Source organism: Protopterus annectens, chromosome 5.part0, assembly GCF_019279795.1.
Source record: "Protopterus annectens isolate FY-2018-M chromosome 5.part0, PAN1.0, whole genome shotgun sequence".
Lineage (NCBI taxonomy): Eukaryota > Metazoa > Chordata > Ceratodontiformes > Protopteridae > Protopterus > Protopterus annectens.
The window spans coordinates 266274219-266299548 of NC_056735.1; positions in this window are offsets into that span (position 1 = coordinate 266274219).

The following is a 25330-nucleotide window of genomic DNA, read 5'->3' on the forward strand; positions in this document are numbered from 1 at the left end:
AAAATAAAGACTTGTTTGTTTTTTGTATATAAGGATGCATATAATGTTCATAATATCCATTTACTAACTCTACCCAAATGTCCATGTATGATCCTGTGATTGTCCCATCTTACTCATAATCTTCAGACAGATTTCTTTCCATATTTCTTTAGCTGCTTGCAAAACATCCCATTTCAAAGAAATTCCCAGCTATCTCCTTTTGTCATGACCCCACAAACAATAGGACAATCTGTACTAAGTCATGTGTTGAGTATAATTCATTATTATATCTTTTGTTTCATTTGCTTTATATCATGTTATACTAGTAAAATATTTCACTTATTAAATATAATTTTCTTATCATGTTCTAGATTGTAACAATAATATTATGTAATAGTCAAAAAGGGACATTGCCTTTTTAGTATATCCATTTATTTTTGATCATTTTATGCCTCTGGCTAATGTCTCTAAACACAAAGCAAAGAGTAAAGGTAAATGCTGTATACAACATATCACTATACGTCAAGGTATTTGAGTCCCCCTGTGGAGATTAAATATTAATGCTGTCCATGCTACTTTAAACCTAAATGCCTTAAAAGATTTATTCATAAATTCCCTGCTATCTCTGTCAAATGTTTTTTTTTTGGCATCCAGTCCTATTAACATTACTATATTATTATTGTCCAGTTTCTCATTTTGAATAATAAGGAATCTTTTAATGTTGACAATTGTTTGGCAATCTTCAATAAACCTAAAGTGATCCAGGTTAATTAAATATATTGGGTCTATTGTTAATCATCGAAGATGACATGTATTGAACAGCATTTAATCGTATACTAACAATCAAAACTCCTTTCCATCATATAGACTTTTCATCGTAAAACAAATTACTGAACAGTTATATGCGGTCACCACCAGGATAATCTGATGATGCTGTCACCTAAAACTAAACAACAGTTAATGTTCAGAAATACAAATTCAAAATTGCACACTCTGTAAAATAAAGCATAGAATGCCTTTTCTATGTTAATAAATAATATTATCACCTTATAAATGTGCGAGCTAGGAGTTAGTATATGTAATTAGCGAGGGTATGAGGGTGCAGCCCCCCAAATAAGCAGTGTCTGGTGTTTACAGGATCTTCCTTTTATACCCCTCACTAATTATATATTCCAACTTCAAGATCACACATTTATAAGGACATATTATTGTTATTTATTAACATATAAAAAGCATTCTGTATTTTATTTTATAGAGTGCACACTTTAGAAGTTGTATTTCTGAATATTATTTTTGTTTAGCTTTGGTTGGCAGCACCATCGGATGATCTCAGTGGTGGCCAACTATTACTGTTCAGTGATTTGGTTTACGATTTAAAGCCTATATGACAAACAGCAGTTTTAATTTATTGCATTCAAGTAAATGCCATTCGATGGATGTTTTCCTTGATGATTAACCACAGACCCAAATATATTTTCCAATCTTTTTGACAAATTCATCATAAAACTTTGAAGTCAAGATACATAACCAGAACAGGTCTATATGATCGTGAATCAAGAAGATTCTCTTCTCTCCCTCCGTATGACTATTTCTTTTCAGATGAGGATCACATCCCCACCAAGGAAAAAAAACTTTCCTGTTCCTTTTTTTCCATGCTTCTATTGGAATTTCATCACTTTTGGGGTTTTTCTCTGTATTTTCCTTTCTCATTATTGTAATAACTTTAATACCCTTTATTTTTCATCTTAATACCGCTCCTCTCATACTTCTGTTAACGAATGAATGTGTAATTGATTCTAACATGTTACCATTTTTTGTGTAACTCAGAATGTCTAGATCTTGTTTATATAGTGTTCTGTAATGCTTTGCAATCACACTCAGAATCTTCCTGGGTTCACTTCACCCAACCATTCTCATTGTAAATATAGATCAGTATCTTGTCTGCCTTTTTATTTCATGCTCACCAGCCCATTAGCATTCCAGAATAATAAGTCAAAGCATAACATTGTAAAGCTTATGTATTATTCTGCACACATATATATCCTTTGTCTTCCTGTTTCAAGCTGATCCTAGATAGTCTATTTATATTGTGCCATTTTATATGCGCATATGCAATATTGTCCAGACTGAATCTGTTCTCCTATGTTTAACAGCACACAGTTCCCTCCCTACCCAAAAATAAATAAGCTACATATTAATTATGTACATATTTGTGCAAGGCCCGTAGAGCTGGCACTGTGAGTTTGTTTATATCATTATTCTCATCAGCTTAATGAGGGCTGCAATCACTGGGGGTCCAACATTTTCCTCCCTCAAAGCTGCTACTAATAACGCTTCTCAAATAATATTTTACTGTAAACTTCATATTTTAAAATCTTAAGTTAATATACACATGCACTTAAATATCTGTTTATATATATATATATATTTATATATATATATATATATATATATATATATATATATATATATATATATATATATATATATATATATGCCTTACACACACACACACACACACACACACACACACACACACACACACACGCACACAATATATGTAGGTTTACTAACAAAATGCGGAACAGCAGTTGGGATGGTCAAATTCATGGTTCCCAGTTTAAGTAACACCAATCTGAAAATGATTGAATCCACCTTAGCGAATGCTAGTGTGCATTCGCTCATATGAGATAAGCAAACATAAGCAGAAAATCACCGGCCCTGGGTAATGTCGATAATATTGAATTGTAAATTATCGATAGTACCACTGTCATCATTTTGATGAAGTAAGTTTTTTTCGCTCATATGAGGTCAACAAACATAAGTAGAAAATTACCGGACCTGGGTAATGTCGATAATATCGAATTGCAAATTATTAATATTACCACTGTCGTCATTTTGATGAAGTAAGTTTTTTTATTTTCGACATTTACATTTGGCTAAGTAAATGCATGGAGAACTTTGATTCTTGATTTTGATAGCAAACCATATATATATATATATATATATATATATATATAGAGAGAGAGAGAGAGAGAGAGATTTATATTTGCTGAATTACTTTTTGTTAAATTGTGAATGAGGTGTCTGATTTTCTGATTTCACAATAACTAAAAGATTTACATTATTGGACCAGACTTACTGCAAAATTGGTTTATGCCATAAACACCCTCATATTTCTGTAGTCAGCTTGAATGACCTTATTTGCATAAGAATGTTACACAGTTCCTTGTGTTTTACTGTTATGAACTTATAAAGGACAGAATTATGACTACTGCTCAATATCTCCAGGACCAGAAAAGATTACCAGAATGAGGCTATGTGACAGTTATCAAATAAGAGATTTTTATCTCTTGCAGTTCCAAGAAGGCTATATGTACATTTTGTCAACTGCTTTTCAATGCGGCATACTTTCTGCACAATTAAAACAGGCAATAGTGTTTGTTGAACCTAGACGTCATTTTTGTTACCAAAACTGTATAAATACATTGCCCAAATATTGCTTGGTTGGCCAGTTATGTCTGCAAGGGGATCAGTTACAGAGTTACAGAGCCACTGTCTGTATTTCCTTCAGCCTGTTTGATATCATTACTAATATGTACAACATCGACAATGAAAAAAACAACTCAGTTTCTTTGTACTTATGGACTGACTGTCTATTGATAATACTACTAATATATCTTCCCGAAACTTCAAAAGACTTTATACTTCTGTACCACATGATGGTGGACTCTAGGATATGTATGTTATTAGTTTGAGTTTGCTAATATTTATGTAGCTCTGAATTTAATTAGTTCTTAATGTACATCTTAAATGATGTGATAGACAAAAATGTATGCTAAACTTTATTTTCAGAATTTGTGATTTCTACAATTAAGCAGTAAAGCAATAGGAGCCATTTTTGTTTTAGTTATGTTGATTTCATTACAGATTTCATAGAACAGAAGTATATTTATAGTCAAGCATAGCTGGTTCGAACTTCACCCTGAGCTGTTACTATGAGCCAGCATTATGCTCCTTGGCTCTTCGAATGAAGAGCAAAAAAAAAAAAAAAAAAACATTCCCCGGGATTCATGAACCTTGCGCCAGGTGCACGCATAGCGTAGGCGTTACAACGCCAAATATGGCCGCCGAGCGATTCAGGTACGAACCAATTCCACGTGCACTACCGGCGTGTGCCGGATCTGCACCGCCCCCAGCGGAGGTATGCTAAACACCCCATGTGCAGTGTTGCACCATGCAAATGAAGGCATATAGCGATCCACGAAGTGGCGCAGGCGTAGCATAAGGGCACGGTAATGTAAACCAAAAAAAACGGTTTACATTTACCCAAACATGACATAGGAGTAACGGAAGGCTGTCAACGTCAGGTATCACACAGTTGCCATATGCCAATGGCGAAAGACACAGAGAATGTCAAAAGAAAACATGCACAACATGTAAACAATGACATAAATGGTATGTCCACAGAAACACACAGCAGAACCCCAGGACATGTCCATGAAGGTGCAAAACAATGAAATAATATGACAATGTCATAAAAGAGCAGTGTAATACACATCAGCTTCAAAGACACAATACACCATGGTATGCATGGAAAGCCACATCCACGGTGCAAGGGTTGCCAAGGAGTCACGGCAGTGTTCGGCGCGGTAACTATGAATTAGTAGTCAATGCCATGCAAATGAGGCAGATGATACTGAATCGCAAAACCCCTGCCGGCGTAAGGCTGGACCAAACGGCGCAGCGGTAATACACCGAGGAGTGGCTCAGAGGGAATACATGTCAATCGCAGAGGGGTGTGCCACTGTAGGAGGAAGTACATTGGAGCCCAGCAAACATGGGCTGTACATCGCACATCACAGCAGCAGGACCGGCATGTGGGGAAATAGTTGAGCTGAGAGCACACAATGCGCGCAGATATGCATGTGCACGAGGATGATTACGTTCCCTTAACCCAGTCATGTGACGCCCGCCCCGTCAACAATAACGGATACAGGAAGGTGATGCTGATAATATGAGGAAATGTGGAAGCAGTGAAATTGGAGTAGTAATGAGCAATCAACACCAATCAACCCACGAAGGCCAATTGGCGGCAGCTGACAACTCTGCATGCAGAAACCTGCAAAACGGGATAAGGGAGGCATATGAATGCAAAGAAAGTAGGGTAGGTAGCAGAGTGCAAAGAGTGAAGAACCGATACAGCAGAGCCAAGTAGACAGGCAGCATAACGGCGGCGGCAGACAAAATGCACGATATGCCATGTCCCAGAAACTACACATGACAGGGCTCTGCAGGATGCAAGCCAGGAAATAGTAGGCGCAACGTGCAGAAACAGTAAGGTAAGGTCAAAAGCTAATACAATGCAGGCAAGAGTAATGCAACACCAAAGGCAACAGCGCTGCAGTGCCAACGGTAAAACACGGAAGATAATCCACAGATACGGCCGCACAGACACACCCTATGATGTCACTGGGTGTACAGCACAACAGTATAAAGTGTGAATGCACACAACACACAGCCGTGTATTCCCAAACGCCGCACTCTAGGGTGTAAACACACGGGGAACTTTTAAAATGTACATGTTGGGTGCCGCCGTGGCCGTGATCCATCAGCATGTGTTAGAGACAGACGGAGTTGTGGAGGAGGGTGCCGACAACTACCGTAGGCCTCAGAGGAGAAGGAGAGTGTTCAGACCAAGGGTAACCTACCAGGGGCTACAAGACCTGGAGATAGTAGAGCATTACAGGGTGGATAGGGACACTCTACAGCAAATAGCGGAGCTGTGCCGGCCACGCCTGAGAACAAGAAACAACAGAGGGGAGCCCATCCCAGTGGACACAAAGGTATGTGTAAGCTTGCAAATACTGGCCACAGGTACCTTTCAAAGGCCAACTGGGGATATAATGGGTATCTCACAGGCATCAGCATCCAGGGTACTACACCAGTTTCTGGATGCCATGTTACCACATGCCAATGAGCATATATACTTCCCCAGATCTCAGGAGGAGTTGGCTAGCAATATGCGCCACTTCCACCGTGTGGCACAATACCCGGAGGTACTGGGTGCGATAGACTGTATGCACATACAAATCAAGTCACCACCTGGGGAGCAGGGTAGACGCTACATAAACCGCAAGGGATTCCCCTCCATCAATTGCCAGGTCGTGTGCAATGCGCAGGGCATTATCATGGATGTGTGTGCTGGCAGCCCTGGAAGCTACCACGACTCCCATATCTGGCATGCCTCACAGCTGTATCAGGTATTCGCCAGGGGGGACATCACACAAGGCCACCTTGTGGGGGATGCTGGCTATGCACTGGAGCCGTGGATGATGACTCCCATCAGAAATGCACACACACACATGCAAGAACGCCATAATGAGGCACACGCACAAACCAGAATAATCATAGAGCGTGTGTTTGGGATGCTGAAATCGCGGTTCCAGTGCTTGGATACATCCGATGGAGCCCTGCAGTACTCTCCAGGCACATGTGCCCACATATTCATAGTATGTGCCATGCTACATAATATGATCCTGCGGAAGCAGCTGCTGCAGGGACATAATGGTGAAGGGCCACAAAGCCCACCACAACTGCCAAGGCCAGTACAGGCACAGAGGGTTCAGGACCATGAACACACTGTGCCAGCCCCAGTAGGTAGACGGAGGCGTACCCAATATGCCTATGCCCTGGCAAAGAGGGAACGTATAGCACATACTCTGACAGCGTAGGCCCCATGGACTGACACCTCCCTACCTGCACACACAGTGAAATGGACGGCACACAAACATGGCCACCCATAAAGTGTACCGTATGGGTGGCCCCATGTGTGACTCCAACATAGGCAGCACCCAAACACTGCACACCCAACAGCTAGCGGAGCATGGAACGCCAACACCTGAACCGTACGTGGGTCCTACAGCAAACGGCGTTGCTGTATGCTGCCATGTTCGCTGCAAGGTGTATACATATAGACATGTACATATGTGCATATACAGATATGGAGATAGATATAACCACACACATAGAAATATATGTACACATATACATATAAAGTACAACAGGTAAGACAGGGAATGAGAGGGATGGAAGGTGACAGAGAAGTAACACGCGATATCTGTACATAGTAAACATAGTAAACTACAACCTGAGCATCCGGGAGGTTTAACAGAACAGGAAACCGCCACCCATGGAAAGCTCAACATATCGAAATGCATAACCGCGAGTCGGGATGATCGCCAGGCCACAGTACAGTAACAGTACATGTGCGGGTAATACTATGATGATATGAGGGTGGAGGTAGACACTGCTGCCGGTGATGCGGGCCACGCAGGTACTGTGTGCAACCATCCCTGTGACTGCCGCAGTATGTGCGATGTGCGGTGACGGTGCTGTGTGTTCCGCTGTGCGAGTGTAATGTGTGTGCCACTGTAAAATGTGTATGTTGGTGCCATGTGACAGGCGGAGTGGAACAACATGTGTAGGCATACAGTATAAGAACTACAGGCGTATGTACACCAGTACTCCCAAAGTAGTACCGAGAGCCCCTCCCTGGCTAGGCGTGTGGCGACGTATAACGATGCAAAGTGAAAATGTCCCAGAATGTACCACAGGAATATAGCCAACGTGAAATGGAAAGGACATATGTAGAAAACCTGACCGTATGTATGACACCGATATGCTAATTGCAAAACAATACGTCGGCAAAGTCACACAGCAATAGCTATGTACCGCGGAAATACGCATATGCTACCCCGGTACTGATCATGGCCACGTATCGGCCCGTAAACACCGCTGTGTGTTCCACAAGTGTCAAACAAGCAATCGCCACCTGAAGAGGTGGCAACCACTAGCAAATAGGCTGTACAAAGTACAGGACCACAATGACTGTAAATATCCGGGACAGAATGACAATGGATAGTCGTCACGTACAAACAACCGCAGATATACCACCGATGTGACGGAGGAATACATGCAGGAAGCACACAGCCAGGCGATACCAACACCACATGACAACAACACTACCTACACTCCCAGAACAACAGACAAGTAACTGCCAACTTCCCAGGCAGGGATGGAGCACACAGACAAGCATACCGTGTATGTAGAGATGCAAGGCCCACAACCCGTATCCGTCACCTACAACCTCCGATATTCCCCATCGCACATATCAAAGGGATACAAGCCGTAATAGCAGCACAAACATACAGGCAGTCAATGACAGCTGCATAACCACAACATCTCGCGTGGGAAACACTATCAACAGCGGATGCATACTTGCATCCGTTGTTTAAAGGAATACAACAGCTATGTTACACATCCGAATGCAAGACATCATCAACATACGCCGTCAGGACAGGGACACCCACATGTCGAACAGAATACCATACCCAACACACACAATCCACAGCTAACACCAGTGCGAAATGTACCTGACGCCACACATAGTGGCTGCAGTTACACATAACATAACACAATACAGACCATCCCCACGAAGGTAGGGCAAATAACCAACGCCCAGGTGAGGAATGCAACCATGCCCTAGTTACGACGCGTAATGTACGAATGGAGTAGATGCACAGGTGATATACGCAGAAGTACACACTGAGGAACAGCCATTGGTGTGATGAACCCACATGTTGCAGGTAACGACGGATATAAGGATGACTCCCGGGATATTCAAACCGTATGCTCATACCGAACTACAACCTACAAATGGATATAGTGAGAAAACGCAATAGCGAGACACGTAAAGCGGAAGGAAACACAGAAAGGTATGTAGAACCCACGATATGTACGGGTGTGTAACGCATGATGTGTATGACGAAGCTGCACTGTATGTGAACGGTGTTTGTAAGTAAGGATACTTGTACATAATGCAGAGAGTGGTGAAAGGTGGTTATGTAGTGCTATCCTGCTGAGCATACCAATGACTGTGGACACCGTGTGCACAGCAGTGGGACATCATGTACACAGCCGGGATAACACAAGGGCTGCCACAGGGGGGCAGAACACAGAGCAATGCCACACCACACGCCGATGCTGGTAGTGGATGCCCAACAAGGAAGTGCCATAGCAGGGGATAGGACATGTATGTATACTGTCACAGCACACATGTGTATGGGCATATCCCGTCGATGTCATACGTAATGTGCACGGCGTGCGTATGCCTTGCAGTAGGGGATACTATGTCAACTATGTGTAATGTAAAGCTGTCATGGTGGATATGACAGACATCATACACAGTATCACAGGCATATCATGCATAATGGAGTTATGGCCTATTGGTATGTACAATAACAGGATATGTATGGCCTGTACATATGGGACAGAGTAGTAGCATAATAGCCATCCGAAATGGAAGGAACACCAAGTAACCATGGATAAACGATCTGTAGCAGGTGCAATGTGGGCAACAATGAAGTCCGGCAGGTCCATGTGTAAACACATGTGCAGTGGACACAGTAGTGTCACCTCCCCATGGTAGTGTCCAGTGAACAGAAGAGGTGGGTGTCAACTGCATGTCTACACAGTACTGCTGCTGTGCTGGTACCATGACTACGTGTCACTCAAATAGCAAGGGAGCTATCACATGAACAGTGCCACTGTGTATCCCTGTGGGATGTGCACAGGACCTATGTTCCTCAGCACGGTGTGTGTTGTGTCTGCGTAAGTAGCACAGAAGCCCAGCCCATGCAATGTGGCATGTGTGCACATATTCATGACTGGTGCGTTCACACTGCCCACTGCAATTGCCATGTACGAGTACTACATGCATCAGTAATGTGGAGGACATGGTCCATGTCAGAGCAGAAGACACCCCTGTGTATGTGGTATGCAGATGTGTACAGATGTGTTACCTGTCAGTCAGCCGCATATGTAAACTGTCTGAGCCTGGCACACATCATGGCATGATAATGCTGTGCCATGTAAAGTCGTAGCCATCGTGGAAGGTACACCACGAATGTGGTATTGTAACCCTGCCCGTGTGTAGATGTGTGTATGCCACAGGTACAATGGCTACCTATGTACCAGCAACATACACAGTACAGATAGGTGTGGCCCTGCAGATGTGTACCCATGCCACAGTGGAATATGGCAACCACAGCACCATGTGGGGCATGTGTGTGTACAGCAACCATGTACAATTTGATATGCATGTACGGGGACAGTATCCATGTGATACTCAGTGGATGAATGTTGCCATGCAAAGGTGATGTGTATGCACCATGTGTCATGCATCCTGATGCCATGACACCCACATGATGTATCTGCCACACCAACACCCATACAGTTGCTATCTGTATGAGCTGTTGGAGCTATAATGGTGCCAGGTATGTAGATGTGGGATATCTAGGCATGGACAGTACTCTGTGACAGCATGTTGTGTATGTAAGCAAATAGTGAACATGAGGGGCCCCATGACTGAGGACTGTGTAATGCCACATGTACCTGACATGTAGTAGGTAGCATGATATGCTGGCACCACTGTGTGTCCTGCCCAGGAGTCATAAAGCCTAACATCCTGAGACACAGGGTACAATGTGACGGTGGATGTGTACATTGCCAATACCAGAATGTGGAATGGTGCTGAAGGCCAATCTGAGGACAATGTCTGATCTGTTGACCTCCATACTACACCAAACACTCATGCAATGGTATGACAGGTGGCCAGCATGTGTATGTGGCGTGCTGAGGCACACAGAAGCCCAACAAGGGTGCCAGTAAAGGCATGGAGGTCATCAATGAGTGTGTGAAGCACGATTGTGAGGATGTGCCCCAGTGCCATACAGAATGGCCCAGGTATGGGTGTACGAATGCAGTCCCACATGTGCAATGCAGTGCCACCCATGTGTAGTGCGATAGATGCGGCAGTGTGACGGTCAAGGTACACAATGTCCGACAACAGGCTAGCAGTGAAGTCAGTGGGCTGGTGTGGAGACACATACCAAACAGGTTGGCGGGACATAACAGCTAGGGAGCTCGGAAGGTGACATCAGGACAGTGTCTTAGGACATAACGTGTGCATGGCAGTACCATGTATGTGTCCACAGGGACATTACGATGTCCATGTATGGATTGCAACCCTGTAGTGAGTGAGAGCTTGTATTGTTGGTAGGTACACCATTGCCTGGCATGTTGCCAACATTATCTCAGTCAGCAATGCCTGGGTGACTGTACGCGACAGCGAATGTGGATGTAGCCAAACAACACAGACATACCACCACACTGCCTGAGGAGCCACACTGCAATGTGTGGCAGTCATGTGTAGGTAGCTAGCCTTGGAGCATGTGATGGACCACGATGACTCACCATGGCTGTCAAGTGATGCACCCCACACATGTGAATATACCCACCATGCAACAGCCTGCACATGTGCCCATACAGCAGATGTGCATGGAACATGACCACCACCGTGAAGTCTGTGAAAAGGCCAGTACTGCCATGTCTCTGTGTGGAATAGCATGGTCCCTACCATTGTGTACATGCTACGGAAATGCACTGTGATATGTGTCAGCATAGTCATGTAGACTGTCCATCTGCCGGGGTGCCATGCCATTAACAACCCCTGTCAGCCCACGGCAGTAGTACCGGCTGTAGAACACATGTACCATGTATGCTGCGATGGGTGTGTGTCCAGGGTGTGGCTAGCAGGGCCGTGAACCATATATGTTCATCTATCAAAGGGGGGATAACCCCAGGTTCAACACACCAGACACATGGAGGTATTGTGCATGCTGAGGGTAGTGTAGGTATGGTATGTATTGTGTAATGTGTCACCCAGCCAGGTGGAGTGCATGCCCAAGCATGTGTGGGTACATGGGTGTTCACTCTAGGGAAGTGTGGGTTGCTGTCAGCACATGGCAGTAGCAGCTGTCCGAGGCCCAATGTACAGTATGACAACACAGACAGCATGTAACCTGTGGTGTACAGTGTAAACTGTGTTGCGTGTTACAATGTGTGTAGCGGTCACAAACATGGGTATCTGAACATGGAGCACCTATGATGCATTGTGTTCGGCAAATATCCAGTATGTGTGCAAAACATTGTGTGATGTGGGATCCCCACACCTGTGTGTGTTGCAGTCCAGGTATGCGCTTGTGAGGTATGATCCGTGTACAATCTGTACTTGCAGGTGTGCTGTGCAGAGCATGGAGGCAGGTCCCAGGCACTGCAGATAAATGTGAGTCGTGCACTAGTGTGTGTGCCTTGCTTGTGTGCAGCACAGGGGAAGGTGCAAGCATTGTCCCACATGACCGCATGCCGTGCCTGCCTGTGACAGCCCTGCTGTAGACAGTCATGTGACACCGCCACAGAGGCAGTATAGCATGTGAAGATGTACATGTGTGCTCCACACCCCAGGCAGATGTCCGCAGGTCATGTGTGCAACAGCAGTGTCATAGTGGTCTGATACCACATGCCTGTATAAGTACAGTATGAGCATAGTCAACAGTTGCAGTGACAGAGTAGGTCAATGTACAGTGTCCCCGTGTTCAGACCACCGCCTACCGTACACTTGGCTAGACACACACCCAGAGGGTGAATATACCGGTGAGCCATCACATGTCCCAGTACACGTAGCCTGTATAATGCCATCACAGGGCGGTCACAATAACATATGGTATGACAGACATGTTGTACCAGGTGATGTGTCATGTGCGCATATGTTGAGTTGCACAGCCGTTCACACGTCCGCAACATATCAGTGCATGATGCCTAGTGTAACATGATGTGTGGAACTGCACTGTGATCCACAACTGGGTTATCTGAGACAGGTGTGTTGTGAATGGTGTAACCCATGGTTCCATGGGATATACACTGGTGCTGTTGGCTGCTATGCTGGGGGCCACCAGTGGTGCCTGCAGTGGTCATACAGACATACTGCACACATTGTTCTGGCAGGAATGTCCATTGTTGTGGATGATGTGTTGCTACGTGAAGGTAGGTGTGTGTCGTGAATGTTACCCATACAGATGTGACCATCAGGCGCAGTCATGGTTGTCGACGGCATCACACCCATCCACAGCTGTCAGAACCCTGTCCCCAGAATGGGTGTCAGCCGCCCTCGTACTGTGTGACCTATGTGCAGATGGCGGAACACCTCCTACTGGCTGGCTAACAGTGTCATCTAGGAAGGCTATGTGATGGCTGGAATATGCCGTCATAATGTATAATGCGGTATCCCAATGAAGTACATGGAATCACACACAGTACGCCATGGCTGGCATGTAAACCATGTATAACAATGACTGTGTGACAGACACAAACAATGCGGAGCCATGTTGGACATGCACCCAAGAGAACACCAAAGGAGGTATGTTGCACATATCGATGTACAACTGTCAGCTATGGCCATAGCATGGATGCAGACGCATATCCCCCACAGGCAGTACCACACCATGTAGGTAGGGGGGCATTGCATGACTACATGTGACAGTTGCTGTACCGACACATGTACTGCATATCCGTCATGTAGGGGTAGCAGTGGTACGTGACTGTTGTACATGCCTGTACATATTACCATGTCCCACAGGATATGTGTTATGTGTGTACAATATGTGTTGTACCGTCATCAAGCTGTGAAGTGTATGGCTGCCAGTGTACCTGTGTGACATGGTCTGCAATGGGTGCAAAGGTACGCAGTAGTGCATTTCATGCCCACATGCCCCACACAGGTGCATAGCCTGAACATACAATACAAAGAGGGTTTTGGATCATAGCAACCCACAAGAGGAGATGGGTACGGGTGGCAACCCACTACCACTCGTTCAGGTAACGTGTGCATGTCCATGACACAGTAGCACCCGAGAAGCTAGCAGTACAGCAGTACAGGGTGGCATGCATATATGTTCACTAATACCCCTGTGTGTCCCTCCACTGGCCCGTGGACAGACAGACACCAACACAATGTGCAGAATCGACATGTGTACAGCACATCACCGCTGCCTACTGTAGAACAGGCTTACTGTGTAGACATGTGCACAGAAGGTATGCGCCAGCCACACTCAAACACGTTATGTGTCGAACCCCACCATTATTTTAGCCCATGTCACAGACAGATGTGCACGCATCTGTGTATGTACGTCTGGGAATGTCCCCGGCCTAGCAGTGTAGCTGTGTCAGTGTTGCGAACAACATACAGAATGGGCTGTGTGTGTGAGGTGTGCGTCATACGTGTATGGTCCGATCGACGATACCATCAGTGCCCCTGCTGTGTGAACATCCCTGTCCCCATACATGGATACCCATGCTGTGCCCAACACCACGCTCCCCGTGGGAGGGATGGCGCTGTGCGGTGCACCAGCTGACATGGGGGTGGCAGCAGGCACTGGATGTAGACATATGTGGTACCCATGTCAGGCCAGGCAAACATCCATGTGCATGGGATAGCAGTGTGTGGGCACATACAGCACTGTGTTGAACAATATCGCAGCACATAGCACCTGTCGGGGTAATGTGTATGCATGGATGTGCGATACCTGCATGCACCATACACACCCCCACCAAGCAGCGTGCAGCCTACCTTGTAGAAGGCCAGTGTCCACACCATGTTGATAGACATGTGTAATGTCCATATACACATAAGCAATGACATATGGAATGACAGCCACACTGCCAATATCAGTACCCCCCCAGGTGGGTCACATCCCAGTGCCATGTATGTGACATACCCTGCCATACCATGCAGCCCTGCTCAGCAAGGATGCACGTGCTATCACAGTCCTACATGGTGCGATGGACAAATGGCACTTGCACTATCAACCGTCCACACCAGTAATGTGGCACTGATGCACCCTGTGGTGTCACAGGTGCTGTGTGTTTGTGTGGACAATGTGCGTGCGCACATGCTATGCATGACCTTTCCTGCAAATGTCACATGGTTACACATTGTCCCATGTGTATCATATGTGCAATACAGGTGAGCCGTGGCAGGTTGGCCAACACCCGTACAGTGCTGTGTAGATGTACATGGCACAACACATGCATGTACAGGTGTCCATGTGTATGTGTGCAGTGCCACCGCTGATGTTCATAATGGCCGCGTGCGTGATGCCTACTGACATATACACAGCATCCAGGTGAACAGTACAACTGTTGTTACACTGGGACACGTGCCAACTGATATGAACACAGGTGCAGGCAGGTACACATGTCCACAGCAGGCTACCATCAACATGGTGTGTGTACAGTGTGATGAGATGACACACAGATATGATATGAAACCCACTGCTTAATGGTGTGATGGCAACACGTCAGCTGTGTCACTGCCATGATGCATCACAGAGATTACTGTGCAGATGTTGTACATGTCATAGCAATGTATGTCCAGCAGTATGCCAGTACAGCAGTGTAAATGTGACCTGTCACCATCATTATGTCTTACAGATAATGCCACATTCCCGGCTGCCAGCTTTCAGCCACCAGGAGGATGACGTGATTATCCCGTTGCTCCACGACAACTACGATATACTATTCAGCCATGTGCCACAACAAGCACAGCAACGGGACGACTTGTGGCAGGATATGCGCAGGAGGGTGAACAACGTGGGTGGCAACAACCACACCTACCAGCAGATCCGCCGACACTGCACAGACCTAATTCACCACGCGAAACAGCGTGCCGCCGCAATCGCCAGACAACAAGGTGGGACAGGTGGTGGGCCACCAACCCAGCCCCCACTCTCACACACGGAGGAGCTCCTGGCCAGTCTGGGGACACCCAGGGAACAACATGCAGAAACACTCGCTGCCATCGTGGAGGTGGGTGTCTCCCAACCAACGAGCCTGGAGCTGCCTGGTAAGTCAGTCTTGCATGTGTGTATGATAACTGACGTAGGTGTGGGTGTCATAGTACACCACATAATGTACCAACACATGCCAGGTATATGGCCACACAAGCTGCATACTACAGTATGCTACGTTATGTTTGCAGACATGTGCATAACACATGTTACCACACAGGTACATGATGTGACATGCACAGTGCTTACTGTGGCTACAGTAATGGATAATGTGTATACTGTTGTGTCGCCCCTATACAGGTACCTCTGGCATGTCGCACAGACATGGGTCCGTCGCAGGTGAGACTGTTGCTAGTAATAGGAATGTTACACTGTATAGATATTCCCCATGTGTCCAGGTATGACATGCACACCTGGGTCTGCTCCAGTCACGGTATACAGGTTGCACCACCCGACACACACGCCACCCATGTACAGTAGATACAACCATTAGTATACACCGGCATGACACCACATAACCCATCGGTGTGATATGTGCAGTCAGCTATGCATACAATGGTGGAGGTGTTCTACAATGGCTGCATGTGTAGTATGCATCGGAATGCCTTTGCGGTAAGCACACAGTACCACATAGTGAGCTGTGATCTGGCCAGCACACAGGTGTTACCAATGTGACCTATGCCCCTGCATTGTGTGCACACGTTGTGACATGGCACATGACATGTCCCATGCACGTGGTGTTCTGTCTGCAACATTGTCACACCATGACATGACCTACGCATGACATAGCAGACATCCACAATGTCTGCATAGCCTTCGGGAATGTGACACCTCAGACTTGTACGGGTGTATGTCACATGGGCCACCTTAGAGATGTGTACACGATGCCCATCACACACAAATGTCCATGACCCAGTCAAACATGGCCATGGGTGATACCCACAGGCATGTTGCCACACAGTACATCTGCAGTGGGTAGTCATCTTTGCACCCTGTCCACACATAGTGCGATCATAGCTGTAGTGGACCCCCTGTACATCTGATGTGGTACACCAGACAAACAAAATGCCTGTCTGCAGCCACTGGAGGTGCCACCAATGTCTACCATATACGTGCTGTGGAACAGCATGACTGTGTTGCAGACATGGCAATGCAATGCGTCCATGTTACGCATCGCACAGAAACATACCTGTGTCTTGCTGCCATGCAGTGGCACAGTGCCCGTACTCCCCACTGTACAGCTATGTACACAGCTCACACCAACCACACCTGCACAGGCATCCTTGTTACACATGCATTCTATCTGTAGCCTGTACACATAACACTGCACTGTGATGTCCAGTTTGATGTGGTGCATGTGGTGAGACACCATTGTCACATGTCCAGATGTTATCGCACATGTTTGTGGTGTACATGACAAAGTGACCCAGCCATGTGTAGTGTTAACCTGCCTGTGGCCACACGGTGTATCACGGTGATGCATGCAAACTACCATGAATGTGTGTACTGCAAGCCTACTGTAATGACACCTGCTTGATGTAGTGTGCACCCCAGGGCAGTATGCATACTACCACTATTAATGTCTGGCCTGCATTCACTGAGCTGTGGTGTGGGAATGCTGCATGCCACCTGCAATATCACATGCATGATGTGTCTGCATGTGTGTGTGTCTGCGTGTGTGTGTCAGCATGTGTGTGTCTCCGCATGTGTGTGTCTGCGTGTGTGTGTGTGTCTGCGTGTGTGTGTGTCTGCGTGTGTGTGTGTGTGTCTGCGTGTGTGTAATGTATCTTACAGTATGTCTTTGTATCCACAGGTGCTGTAGGTGCGTTCCCCTCCTGCGGTCCATCTGATGCTAGTGTCCCCACAGATACTAGCGGTGATGACCATTTGCATGAGGCACAGGCAGGGTCGTCACGGGCAGAAGCTGCGCCATTGGTTAACATCCCACCTATGTCCCCTTCATCTCCGCACACGGTTCAGATGCCGACACATACCACATCACCGTTGCCCATAGAGGAAGGACAGTCAACGTCTGTTGGCACTGAGCAGGACTGTGTGGTGGCTGGAGAAGGTGCGGGTACACACCACGTTGCCAGTGTAATGACTGGTGATGTGCCACACAGGCATGTGGCTGGTGCTGCTCGTAGGAGTAGCTCTGGTAGACATGCACCTGCCGTACAGGGTGCAGCAGCTGGTATCACCAGATGCATGTTTCAGACTGTAATGGCGGCACAGGCACGTGCCGAATGGCAGAACCAAGAAGGGCAGAGGCTGCAGAGGGCCGCAATCCATTCCTTAAATGAGAACATCCAGTCATTGGCGAATGCTCAACAGCAGCTTGCCGATGTTCTGGATAGGAGATTAGGTGAGATGGTTGGAATCCTCGACCGAGGCATGTCAATCCGCGAGCGTGAGCTGTCTGTGCTGGAACACCTGGTAGGGGTGAGGCGTAGGACACGTGGCAGTAGGCCAGCAACACCACCTAGTGCAGGTCGACGTGTGCGTGCCACCTCTCATGCCCACTCACACAGTGCTGGTAGCAGCAGTAGTGCAGCTGATGCTACACCAACCACACCAGGACACAGCAGGCCACGTGGACGTGGCCCTGGCCAGTCCCAGCATGGACACGGTTCCAGCGGACATGTGTCATTGGAGAGTGGCCACTCCATACCTCCACCCGGTAGTGCCTGTGCGACCCCAGGCAGGCACAGGTCACGTGGCCGCAGGCGGACACAGTGAGCCATACAACCTGCACTGTACAGTCTGGGGCTGCCAAGTATACCCCGTGTAGGCATCACAGATGGCTGAACTGTGTACACACATACCCACACACAGCAGATACAACTGTAGGGCTCCACCACATCCACATGCATACTGCACAGTCATGCCCAGTATATGCACCGGCCCTTATACACACACATGATGTCATCCATTGGTACAGCCTATGCCCCTGGCACACATATCACCCTGTGCATATGATGAAGCCTCTGCGCAACACCGTGTTCCACACCATCGGTGCACGGTTATGCAAACATATTCTGATGCACAGGGTGGACAAGATAGTGAGAGGTGTATGTGATACCTGTGTCCACATAGTGTGCAATGTGTATGTTGCAGTGGTTGTGTATGACAGGTGACAGGTGCGTATGTGACGTGGGTTGTGTACCGACATCATGCAGCAGACATACCATGTAGTGCAGGTGCAGCATACATTGATCTGTGTACACGGTATGCGTGGCGGTTACATGTGTAGCACCATGTTGGTTCTGTTAACCTGTATGCCAAATATGGTGTACTTGCATGTGCCTACTGGGAGCACTGTTATCAGTCCCCACGTAGCTGTGGGTTACCCACAGGCACATCTGGCAATATCAGCATACCACAGGTACCCGCAACCTGCATGGACCCCTACATAGGTACATAGGCGCATAGGTACATACCAGCCTCTGTGCCCTACGGCATGTGTAAGCCTAGCCAGAGTGTGTGTGGCTGTCACCACCCCTTAGGATGCGGATACTACATCCATCGGTTCACTGTCCCTCTGTCCAGCAGTGACACAGAGATGATGCCTGGCGCATACCTACGATCACACATCCACACGTCAGGATTAGTCTTGGACAAAGTCAGTCAGTGGCTCTGCTTCATATGGGCTGGGAATCCTTTCCATGTTGTAGAGGGTCTCTGGGCGATGACCCTGTCCCCCCAGCACGTCCTATTGATGTCCGTGTTGAGGTGTTTGTCAGTTTCATCTGTGCACGTGTTTGCTTGGAGCCTAGGAGGTGGAACATGTCCATGTCACCCAGGTCGGACATGGCCGTGTATGACAGGCACAGATCACCTCAGAGCAGACGGGCTGAGAAGGTATACGGTCGGGCAGCGTGTGACACATGTCTCTGCACCTTCATCCCTGTGTTGTGGAACGTTTGTGGTCCTTCCGAGTGCTGCAGGTGTCAGGTTAGGTACATCCCAGATGTGGCATTGTATGCAATCATTGGTCTGATGTGTGAAGAGTACAGGGGTACAATGAACTCCCCTGATGTGGATGTGAATCCCTTCCTGAACAGGTGGCCACAGTGGAATGTCTTCCCAACCACATTGGCAATGTGAGTGTCGACAGAGGTTACCGACAGGTGTGGTACCCATGTCCCTGATCACGTCCACCATGTTTAATGGATCACCACCTATATGGTAAGTCGGGGTGAACATGTCTTTCACACTGGGTAGGTCAACACCTTCCCTGGCATGTAGCATCAGGCCATGGCTCTGGCACCAGTTATCCATTTCTATGAGACCCCAGGTGGATGTCCGTGTCTGATGGGGTGTTGGGTATGGTGGCCGGTGTGCAGTCATCTGCATACCTTGTCTGCCACAATCCCCCTATGTTTGCATGCACATTGGAAGGTTGAATGCTGAACAGGAGGTGGCCCAGGACTGAGCCCTGTGGGCCACCAGTCGAGACCAGCTTGGCGTCTGACATGGCACCAGGAACACAAACCCTGTGTGGTGTGACCTCCATCCAGTTGGCAAACCATCGTGTGACATATGTCTCCACATGTACGCTAGTGAGCCTTTCCATGCTGCCCACGTGGAGTGTTGTTTGAACGCACCCGCCAGGTCATGGTAGTCTGTGCAAACCGACGTACCCCCATCAATGGCCTTAGTGACCCCTCCAGACAGGTCGAGCAGGTTTGGGAGGCAGGATCTGCCCTTGACTAAGTCGATGTGGGTATGTTCCGGTATTGGCTGTACACCACTGTCTGTATTTATGGGCTCCAGTATGGACCTCCCCACAGCTTTGCAGACAAGGCTTGTCAAGCTGATAGGGCAGGGATGTCTACAGTCCATAAGAGCACTACCCTGGTGTAGTGGGACCACAGTTGCCGTATGCCATCCAGTGGGGACCTAGCCCGTAGTAAACCTAAGATGACACAGCGGCCTTATGTGTGGGGCGAGGGCCTCAATGAGGTTGTGTAGCACACAGCCAGGGACACCATCTGGTCCCATTGGTGCTGTGTTCACCGCTTAACAGATATCAGATCTCTCCTGGGCATACGGGATGTTTGGGAGGCTAGACTCTGGTGGGATGGATACGTCCCCTCTTGGGGGGGGGGTAGATGTATGCATGGAACATGTCCGCTGGTTTGTTGACAATGTCTGTGGGTTCAGTGATCATTGTACCATTCTGGAGTAATTCCAGGCATGACTGTGTGCTCCCACCCATGTCCCTACCACAGCTAAGGAAGGCCCTATGGTTGTCTTATGTGTCCTCTGCAGTACCACTCCCACAAGCGGCCTTGGATGATTGTATGTGTGATCGTATGTTAACGCCGGTATTAATCAGTGATGCCTTCCCTGGTACTGATATTGCTCTGTCATGTATTAGCTCCAACTGTTGTTGTACAGTTTGTCAATGGCTGGGGTCCACCAGACCATGTGCCTGCCTTCGGTGGACAAGGTCCTGATGTTATCAGGATCGCTTGGTGCAGACATCTGGGGGTGCTCATAGAAGGCATTTGTAAGGGTTTCAGCAGTGTGGCCTGTGTTTACCACTGGCATGGAGGCCTTGTAGGGTACCACACCGGTCGTATGACATGTGTGGTTCGCTGTGGAGAGGTCGTCACTTTGGTCTCCCATGCCGGTGTTGGGTGCAGGATGCGGATCACCAGTGGATTCACTATACGGTCTGACATCACCATTGAGGGATGTACATCCTGTGTGGAGCATATCCTCCCCATGTGTGATGATCAGAACTGGTATACGTCCCCCCCTTGTGGGTATGGTGCATGGGTGTTCCACAGCAGTCAGGTGTATGAACACCTGGGACCTTTGGCGTAGGGTGTTGTGTCCTGGGTAATGTTCTCGGTCTATGTATGGGTGGTTGATGTCACCCAATATGACGGTGTTGTGAGAGCATTCACACTCACCAGTGTCTTCAGGATGGCTGTGCAGGTATCCTGGGTTTGGGAGGGTGGTCTGTAGCATGCAACAAACTGTAGGGCAGTCCTAACCATGGTTAATTGCACCTGGATATTCCCCGCTGCTACGTGCATCTCTGCCAACATGGAGGTGTGTGTATCCATCATGGAAATGGAGACTCCCCCTCCTTCTGTGTTAGGTCCGGGTTATGGTCCTGAACGTGTGATATGGGGTATGACCCGATAGTGCTGGGGTGCTCCCATCAGCCCTGACCAATGTTTCAGTCACAGCACTGAAATCGATGTCCTCCATACTGAGGAGGGCATTTGAGGGTGTGCAGCTTGGCCGTAGACCACTGGCAGTGAGCAGTATTATCCTGTGTGTTCTCCAGGCTTGTAGTGTAGGGTGGTAGGTGTATCATTCCAGCCGTGCCTGCAGTGAGCACTGTGGGGGTGGCAGGTGCCTTCGCCAAACCCTTGAAGACCGGGGGCGACAGCTGCCAGCCATACCATGCGAAGGGGCGTGGCATGCCAAGCATGTCATCCCAGGTATGAGGAATCCGGATCCCCTCAGACTGACACCGGTAACCAGGCACATTATCAAGGGTGACCACATTGAGCCAGTATAGTGGCATCATACTTGATGAGGGTGGGATACTGCCCAGGGTCAGGGACATGCCGGCCTGGGCTACACAATCTGAGTGGCCCTCTATGTCTCCTGTAATGTATCCCAGGGTGGTATGCCACCAGTCGTTGACACCAGCATGGGCAATGACCGCGTCATACCTGCACATGCTGCGGAGTGACCTGAGTGCGTGTGTTATGTGGCGTATTCCAGCGCCCGGCAGGCAGCATACTGTGATCATTCCCTTGTTCAGTGTGGTGGGTGGGACGTCGGTGTGTCTGGCAGTGGCGTCACCCATTACAGGTGTGTCTGGCAGTGTGTGTGTCGCCTTTGGGGTTCGACAGTTTAGCACACAGACATTGAGAAGTATGTGTTGCATGTCCTATGTCTTGTGGAGGCAGTAGCTTGTGTGTCTGCTTCACAGTGCTCGTTAGGTTCGTGACATGTCTTACAGTGCCTCCAGGTATGTCTTAGTGTGTTCATGTGTTTGATTGGCATTTGCGATAGTCACATGTGACACTGGGTATGTGGTGAGCATGGTGTCCTTCCCCTCCCGAGTGGTCTTGCCGGTCATGGTTTGAGAGAGCACAGCCCCCTGTCTGGCTATATAGTTGTGTCTGTCACATGTATTATGTTCATTGGGGGAGGTGCGGCTTGTCTGTGTCCATGAGGCACCTGTAACAGTGGCCAGGACGCCCAGATTCACCATCTGAACAGGAGAGGCCGCTAGCAATTGACCCTTCGACATGCCAGAGAATGTGAATGCATTTGCTGTGTAACCGGTTCAGAAGGCACCTATAGGGAAGTGGGCACACAAGGGGATTCTAGGCCAGTGTAGTACTCCATTTAGTATACATGTACTTTATCTATGTAGGAATAGTATGGGAGCAGGTGCAGAGCTTTTGTGATATAGAGAACAGACAGTTGGGATTGCAAGAGGAGAGGTCATACACATAAACCTGCGGAGCACGGAGCCGGATACAGTGTAACGTTGCTTACACGGTACATGACGCACATGTCCACACATATACTGCACCTGACGCCTGTGGTCGGTGCCACAGGCTACGGTGGACAGAGACATCACATGCATGGCATGACACAGTACAGGTATGGTGACATTCTGCAGGTGTCGTACGCAGTGTGCTGGCTACTGTCCGCAGGTGTCACCTGTCAGCTGTGGTGCACAGTGTTCGACAGTCGGATGCTGTACCGGTACAGGAATATTCCTGTATTCGGGCGTACACCTCTATGGCACACACACCATTGTGTGCAGATGGGGACACCTGTCTGTGTGGTCGGCACCCTCACAAGACACTGCACCCGGCGCCATGTCACAGGGGTGGTCTTGCACAAGTGGCCAGTAAGGCTCACTGGTATGGCAATGATAGGGCTGTACAATGCAGCACCACTACGGGATGGTCACCCTGTGTGGTCAGTGTCCAGTCACAACACGATATCTGCATACACCCTCTCAACAGGCAGCAGACATACACACATGTTGACACACTGACATGGTGGTGGCCACACATGTCTACATGGAGGGTTGACGTGTTGCATGTACTACACCATCCACATCGATGCACCCCACACTGAGGTAGGTACAGATCTCTACCATGGTGTACAGTGATGTGTGGCACGTGGCATATAGTCCCCCCGATCTGTGGCATACATGGGCACACATTCCTGCACACATGTTGGTGCTAGGAATGCCACACCCGCTACATGGGATTTGTGCAGGCGTGCAGCGGTATGTGGTGCATCCTGCGTACTACCACTGTATCTAGCAGCTGTGCCAATATCTGCACGTGGGAGGTGGTAGGGGTTACAGTGGCAATGTGACATATGGTTGATCCCGCATGGCCGATGGGTATGCATCATGGCAGCGCTGTCATGTAAAGGCGACATAGCAGACTGTATGCACATGGCAGGGTAGGATGGTGTGTGACACACGTGTGACCAGCACCTGCACACATGCATGTGGACAGGTGTTTAAACAAATGGTGTACACACAGACTGCCATGCGTGCTGTTACTATGCCACCATATGATGGCCCCCATGATGGGTATGCATGTGGGAGGGTTGCAACTGTGTTACGGACACCAGACACCGCCCCTGCACGGCTGCACCATGCACAGTACACGTGTCACATGTATCCCCTGTTGCCATGTGTGTATGCATTGCTACGTTGTGACATGTGTGTCAACATACATGGAACATGGACTGTGGTTTGGTATCACAGCTGTCACAGGCAAACTGTACAAGGGTATGTGTCCCTGTGAACACCGCTACACCCTGTAGGGGGTGCATACCACAGACATGTATCTGCCTTCCCTTCATGTGTGTATTACCGTGCGCCTGTGTCATGCATGTGGTACATCACAGGCTTCATATGTGTCCTGCGTGCAGTCCATGCACACAGCCAGGAAATCACATATGTCACATATCCGGACATTGTTTCACTGTGGTACAGCTGCAGTCATGTGTCATACCTGTGTCAGGCCCATGGTATGTGTGGAGCATGCCTGTCCGTGTGTACCGGTACGGGTGGACTACATCACACCTGTGGGATCATTGATAGTACATGTGTACTCTGCACGACGGACGTACACCGCCACATAGTCTTCTGGACATATGTCACATGCAGTTTCTGGACCGTGAGGCATACTGCTGCACCGATGACATGGTGCTGGCATAGCAGCTATGGTGTACACTATGGTGTGTACATGTTCAGCCTGCACTCGTGACGCCTGTGCTGTCATCTGTGTGTGTACGTGTGACTGCATGTGTGTCCACCCTGCACATGTGTACGGGTTTACCTGGCCGTGACTTGCGGTGTGTGCACTCCGTCTGCATGCCGGATGGCGCGTAGCACATACTACGTGTGTGAGCATGGCCGGGTCGCTGTTGTGTGGGTGGACACACACGACGGTCCACATCCTGCCTCCCATGCCGTCGCCCCATGTGTATGCCTGTCTGCACTGTGCCGATTCTAAGTGTCTGAGCATGCCCAGTAAGCAGCTGTGTAGATGGAGACACAGTACAGTGCACACCGCGCCCGTCTGCAT